A 7575-nucleotide genomic window follows, 5' to 3' on the forward strand; every position below is an offset into this window, starting at 1 on the left:
CTCTGCAGATCAGAAGTGGGCGTTTCTAGAGAATAGGCGTTTGTAGAGGGCAAACACTGATTGGCTAACTGTATTTGCGGGGGGAGTGGTGACGCAGAGGTTAGAAGATGGGCCTGTGATTAGAAAGTCGCAGGTTCAACTCCCAGTATCGTCAACATAAAAAATGTGGGTGGAAAAAGTGGAACACCCACACCTCCTTCCACCCTCATTCGCCCCACTCTGAGCCCATGAGCAAGGCCCTTAACCCCCACCATCTGCTCCATAAACAGGTCTTTCTTGAAAATGAGTTCTCGTGGCTCAGTGAGACTACCTGTACAAATAAAGGGTAAATGAAAAAACGAAAAAAGTTACATCAACTCTTTTTTTAAACTGAAGGTTTCTAAGAAACAGCGTTATATCTGCTGTCAAACACAAGAAGATTATCTTTAGTCCTTGGGTTGTAGGCTGCACCTGACACAGGCTGGCTTGAGTGTGATCTGGGTACAATGAAATATGAAGCATCTGAAGCAAAACCTGCTCCCATTTGTCCAAAAAGTCTGGTCTCAATTAAAGATCATGAGTCCTATGACAAGATAATGGCCCAAAACAAAAGCTAAAAACAAAATTTACTCTTTAGAAGTTCTTCTATGAGACTTGATCTATCTATACCATCACAGACATTTACACCTCCAGAAAGAGGGCCACCTGCATCATGAAGGACCACACTCACCCAGCGCACACACTTTTTGCCCCACTCCCCTCAGGAAGGAGGTTGAGGAGCATTATGTGTAGAACCACTAGACTGAGGAACAGCTTCTACCCTGAGGCTGTTAGACTCATGAATCTCTAACCAGAATAATTACTGTGAAAAATCACATCTTGGTGCTGCTGATCTGTTTCAATGTTAATGTGTTTGTGCATGCTTATCTACTCACACGGACTCATGCTCATTTTTGTGCTGTTGTTCGACGTAATGTTTTTATGCTACTGGTGCTTAATGTATTTTTGGTTGATGTTTGTCTTGGTTTATATCTTAGATGTTATCATTGTTTTTCTTTTACATTTTTATTGTTGGATGTAACTGGGACCCTGTGTATATAATTTCGTTCCACCACATGTACCACATGTGGGGCGAACGACAATAAAGAATCTCTGACTCTGACTCTGAAAGGAGCTGAAACATGGAGTAGGATTGACCCTTAAAATGTGAGACAGCTGAGGAAGTTAACCAGTAAACAGAAATACCTGCTCCAGTTGCAGAAATCGTACAGAAACCTACAATCACTCATCTGCAGTGACTGCTTTAAAAGTTGAACAAGAAAATGTGAAGTTAAAGGAAACATCCTTTGTCCCAAGGCCAGTTTATGTATCATTATTGTTTTGGTTACTTTATTTTTCTTTCTTTACGTATCATTATTATTTTGGTTACTTCATTTTTCTTTCTTTATGAATCATTTGTAACTATTTTCACATTTTTCAACAACCAAAATGGATTTTGTTTTTTAATGTAATGGCTAGGTATTCAAAAACAAACATTTAGATGGTGTAAAGGCAGGGCAGCCAGCTTGGGACCCAAAAGTCCCGGGTTCGATCCCCGGTCACTGCATACCTCGTGGTGTCTCTGGGCAGCACACCTTATTCCCAAAATGTCCCCCGAGTGCTTTCAATAACTGCCCACTGCACCACCTGGTGGTGGATGGGTTAAATGCAGAGACTAATTTCGCCATTGTATGGAAACATACAGTACAGTGATGACAATGTGATGACATTAGTATTTAGCTCTCCCCACTACCCATTTATGTTGCTCTTATTTTGAAATGTAACCAGAAGTTCTGCGTTAAGAGAGGTGGAAAGAGAAGATATGGAGACGCCACCAATGTTGAACCTGAGACGCCGCTAATGTCGAACCTGTTAACACCATAGACATAATATGCCTGTGGTTAACACAATTTGCCAACAACGCCTTGTTTTTAGACATAATATGTCTGTGGCGGCGCCATAGAGATCTTTATAGGGCTTTTTTTATAGGGCTAAATCTTTATAAGGCTCTGGTCTGTGGTTAACACAAACAGCTTGTGTTTTTTCGGTCAGCCTTTCTTTTTTTTTTTTGTCCAATCAGATGTGGCCCTCCAGACCTGCCCATTTTTTATCGTCTGATCAGATGTGGCTCCCCCGGATACACCTCGTCCAATAAGATGCGGCCCCCCAGATACGCCTTCCGACTTTGTCTGCAGAGATACCTATTTACCGAGTCTTAGTAAACAAATGAACGTGCCACGTCCTGACATCACAGCAACTCCGTATGATACATTTAAGGTTCTCCATATCAAACCATTTCTTTGACCGTCTTTCCTTTTGAAATGTAACTTCTTACCCAACAAATTACCCATCAAAATGTCCAAATTTCATCAGCAGGCCCTTCTAACCTGGAAATTGGCTTTTGTCCACAATTTTTCACCCCATAAAGCTCTCCTCTGGAATAAATTTCATTTATTTTGTGAACAAACATGCTCCTTTTCGTCAATTCAGAATAAGGGGACGAGACAGCCCCTGGTTTACTCCTGAGCTAGCTGACCTCCTGCACAGGAGAGATCATCTTTGGGCCGCAGTGAGAAAATCTGGCTCAGACACTGGTTGAGTTTTCGGCAGAAAATGAATAAATGCACAACAAATCAAAGCTGCAAAACGTAACTATTTATTATCTCAGGCCTCCAAAAATCTAAATGACCCTAATAGATTCTGGAAAACCATCAAATCTCGCTCAGGCAGCCCCCAATCATCTGACCTCCCATCACAACTTCTTGTTAACTCTGTTCCTGTGTCAAATAAGCACGAGATCCTGAACTGTTTCAACAAACATGTTGTTGCTTGTAGTTCTTTATTTGACACAGTTACTAATGGAAAATTAGCCACTTCAATTAATAACCAAACTTGTACAAATCAAATCCCTCCTACAAGTCAATCCTCAGTTAATCACACCTTCTCTTTTTCTCAGTTTTCAGTTAGTGAGGTTAATAAACTGTTAAAAGGTCTTTCTAGATCCTAAAAAATCTGCAGGACCAGATGAACTTCCACCTTATTTCTTAAGGCTGACTGCTCATATCATCGCAGTCCCTGTGACCCACATCTTTAATATTTTCATAAGCCAAAACCCCATTCCAGATGCTTGGAAAACAGCCTTTGCTCTTCCTTTGCTGAAGGGAGGTGACCCCACCTCACTGAACAACTATCGACCAATCTCTAAACTCTGCATTTTAGCCAAGGTTCTAGAAAAACGGATAAACTCTCATATCAAAAATTACCTGGACTCATTTAACATCTTACCTCCACATCAATCTGGTTTCAGGAAACAACACAGCACAACCACTGCTTCACTGGAGGTTCTTAATGACGCTGTTGAAGCACTGGATGCTAAGGATTATTGTGCTGCACTTTTCTTAGACCTGTCTAAAGCTTTTGACACTGTGGATCATAACATCTTGTGTCATAAACTCTCAGAAATCGGTTTCTCAGAACACACCATTGGTTGGTTCTCTAACTATCTCTCAGACAAATGTGTTCAACATAATGGTACTTCCTCCAGTTATTTAACAGTCAACAATGGTGTACCACAAGGCTCAGTCTTAGGACTCGCCCTCTTTACAATCTACATAAGTAATGTAGGTCAGATCATCCTTGACGCATCCTTATATTTATATACTGATGACACAGTTGTTTATTGTCGAGCTAAAACAGTTGCTATCCAGCTTTTGCAATCCACCTTTGACATTATTCAAATTTGACAAACATTCAGTTCAAACAAATCATGGCAAACTTGTCCTAAATGCCAATCAAAACCAAAGGGATGCTTTTTTTCAAACAGGAAGTCAGTCCCAGCAGTTCTTCCTCCGATTTTATACTCAAATGATGTCCCCATTGAGTTTGTTGATTCCTATAAATATTTGGGTATCTTGATCGACTCGCATCTCTCTTTTAAGCTCCATGTGGAAAACCTAGTAAAGAAACTGAAAGTTAAACTGCGTTTCTTTTTCAGAAACAGATCCTGTCTAACTCTGAATGCTAGGAAACGCCTTGTATCTGTGACTTTCCTTCCCTCCATTGATTACGGTGACATTATTTACATGAATGCTCCTACAAGAACCCTGCAGATGTTGGATGCTGTCTATCATGGTGCACTAAGATTCATAACTGGCTATGATTATCGTACCCACCACTGCACACTGAATTCACTGGTTAACTGGTCATCATTAACTTCACACAGACTCTCCCACTGGTACATTTTCATCTTTAAATCACTTCTTGGTCTGCTGCCTTCATACATCTCCTCTTACATGTCACTGCATGAGTGCAGCTACAGCGTGCATTCTCAGGACATTATTACCTGCAGTGTTCCCTCAGTGAGGACTGAACTTGGCAAAATGGCCTTCTCCTACTCAGCTCCTGTTTCCTGGAATATCTTACAAAACGATCTGAAGCTCTCGACCTTGACCTCTCTAAGTGACTTTAAGAATCTGTTGGACTCCTGGCAAGGACCAATGCAGACATGTTCCTGTTTTTAGTTTTCTACATTCGCCTTATAATCTAGCTGGTTTTGTTACTTTTTTGCCATCTTATTTGTAAAAGAATAAAAAAAAATTAAAAAAAAATCTGTATGCCTTTTTATAACTTTCTTTTGTTGTCGCTGTTGTCCACTGTCGTCATCATTCTTTGTTGCAATCATCTCTCTTGCAAATGAGTCCTTGAGGCTCAATGGGATTAACCTGTCTAAATAAAGGTTGAATGAGAATGCAATATTCTGATTTGGAACAAATCCATTTTTTTATTAACTGGTTCAAAAAAGACATCAACCACATCCTTAGTATTTTTGACAATTCTGGCAATATGCTCTTGTATGTAAACTTTATGTCTGTCCATGGGTTTCCTATACATAGTTCCCATACACGTGACCGGTATTGCGCAATACCGGTTTTTCAGCCATATGTTTAGGCGCATGTGAAGAAGATGGCTTACAGACAGACCAGAGCTCATTGATACTCTTTTTGACCAAGAGCAAGATATAGGCATAAAATAGCTGCAGTCGGCGTTGACCTCTATGAGGTGGAGAAAGATATTATAGTCAGATGAAAAAGATAAGTTGTCACAGACAAGTTACTCTGATATCATTAATTACTTAATGAAAACGAGGAGTGCCTACTAGAGGATGACACGGGAGTGGATTTTCACTCCTGTCCTGTCCCAATCCTGGTCCAGAGGAAAAAAAAGAATCCTGTCCTGTCCCACTCCTAGTAACATGACTCCTGCTCCTGTTCAGAATCACTCCCACTCCTGTCCTGTTCCTGTTCTATTTCGTATAGGCTTCGCCCTTTAAGATCTGTCGCTGGTGGGTTTATCCCATCATGCAAAGCATTGCACTGAAAAAATTTAGTCCACGCCCACCTGGTGTGTGGGCCCCTCCCGGTCCGTGTAAATTATGTTAAGAGCGGGTGATGAGCTCCCATTTTTTCTTCAGCAAGTTAATAGCACTGTCAGAAGAACGAAGAAGGAAAGTTGTCCAGCTTGAGTGGCACAACCTTTGCTAAGGCTGCCTTAGTCCCCGCCACGCCAACCTCCTGCCGTCCCGATGAGTTCTTCCTCCCCGAGGAGAAGCAGACGAGCAGCCTTGTTTTCAAGATAAGCGCCAAGGAATATTTTTTCCGTGGCGGGCCGCTACCCGCTGGACGACGCCATCAACCCTTTTTTAACGCCGACTCTCGAAGCGAATCGGATGGTTCCTCTAGGACAGGCGACATCAGCAGTAGCCCCCGTTGCTCCCTCCCTCCTGGAGAGCGTAGTGTCGGAACGAGGGGGGCTGAGCGGATGCTCACCCCCCTAGACCTTTTTGCATCGGCGACCACACCTCTCCCAGCCGTCGGTGCCATCCTCTCGGAGCTGCCCGGCATAATCCAGGAGGCGGCTGACACCAAGGGACTTTTTTCCGTCCCTCTCCTCCCCCCACCCAGATCGGATGATCTAGCGGGAAGGTTTGGCTCCACCCCGGCTCGCTGTCCTGATCCCATCTGGACTCATTTCCCAGCAGTGATGTCCTACTGGAACGAGGCTGCAGCCGGACCTGGTAGACTGAGAGCGCCAGTTTCCACATTCGTGCCCATCACCAGAGTAGTGGGGTTTACTGAGCGGAATTGTCCCTCGGTGCCCCCCTGGAGCTAAGCTTGGTGGAGACTCTCGGAGCAAAGATGTCCAGGTTGGACCAGCGTCCTACGCCTCCGGGGAAGCATGACCAGACGGTGATGTCGCTCTCCAACCGAGCTCACCGGTGTGCGTTCCAGGCGGCCGCAGCGAACAATAACATTGCGCTGCTGGCGTACAGCATCTCAAGAGACTGGAGTGAACAGACCTGCCTGAGGAGACGAAGAGCTCCCTCTGCAAGGCGTCTGACGTCACCCTCAACCTGTGTGCCTTGTCTGCTGTCTGCCTGTCTCGCATCGCAGCCTGGATGACGATGTTCCTGAAGTCCACCTGGTTTCGTCACTCTCCCTCCCTGCCGGAGAAGCTGCAGAAGGACTTGCTGGAGGGCCCCATCATGACGGACGCGCTGTTCGGAGCCCATTTCAAGGCCATGCTGAAGAAATCGAAGAATTCGGAGGAGGTGTCGGAGACTGTACGCCATCTGATCAAGCCACACCCCTCCTCTCGCCCACCCCGCCCGCTGGAGAGAGTGCCGTGGCCAGACAGAGACAGTAGAGATGTGCCACAGCTGCAGCAGCTTCTTCTCACTCCGCTCCGCCGCCAGCCCCTCCCGTCAGAGAACAGCCCTCCTCATTCCGACAACCAGCAGTGCAGCGTTTCCCCAGAGACCGCCAACAGGCACCGCCCTGGAACAATCAGCCGCAAGGCTCACGGGGGAGAAGATTCAAAAATTACTCCTTGCAGGGGAGGTGTGTGTGCACAATGATGGTTTGAGTTTTGAAATAAACGTAAACATCATTCAGAAATTAAATTCTGATTTCAGCCTGACTGTCAGTTCGTATGATCTCACAGCGGCTTCTCCTCACACATCCTCCACACAAAGCGAGCCGGTGTCCTACAAACAGGTTTTTAAAATCAACGCAGCTCGAGAAACCACACAAAATGGGCGCGTGAGTGACAGCAGCCAAAAGTGAATGTTTTCAGCTGACTGAGTCCAGTGGGAAACCTCGCTCTCAGCCCAAGCTGTGCACTGCCTCCTCTGACCGCAGCGGTGACAAACTTGCACCGCCGCGGTAGCCCTCACCTACATGGCACCGCATGGCCAGGGGCACGCGTGCCTCCCCTCAGCGCACGCCAGCTCACATCAGCATGGATGTGAGCCTGCAGCCTGGGCGTGGCACAGAAGCGCCTTCAGCGCCCCCCCCCCCCCCCCGAGGAAACCTCTCCTTGGGTGGTTCGGAGTACGCCTCCGTAGCACATGACGGCGGTAATTGGCATCTGTAAAAAACCATGACGCAGCACAAAACGCGTGCCTACTTCCTGAACGTTACGCGGAGTGGCAACGAGCGTGCGCTCTAGACAGATGGATGAACCGTCTTATCAGCAGGGGATACACGCTGCAGTTTGCAG

This window comes from Nematolebias whitei, chromosome 6, assembly GCF_014905685.2.
Source record: "Nematolebias whitei isolate Nwh7 chromosome 6, NemWhi1, whole genome shotgun sequence".
Taxonomy (NCBI): domain Eukaryota; kingdom Metazoa; phylum Chordata; class Actinopteri; order Cyprinodontiformes; family Rivulidae; genus Nematolebias; species Nematolebias whitei.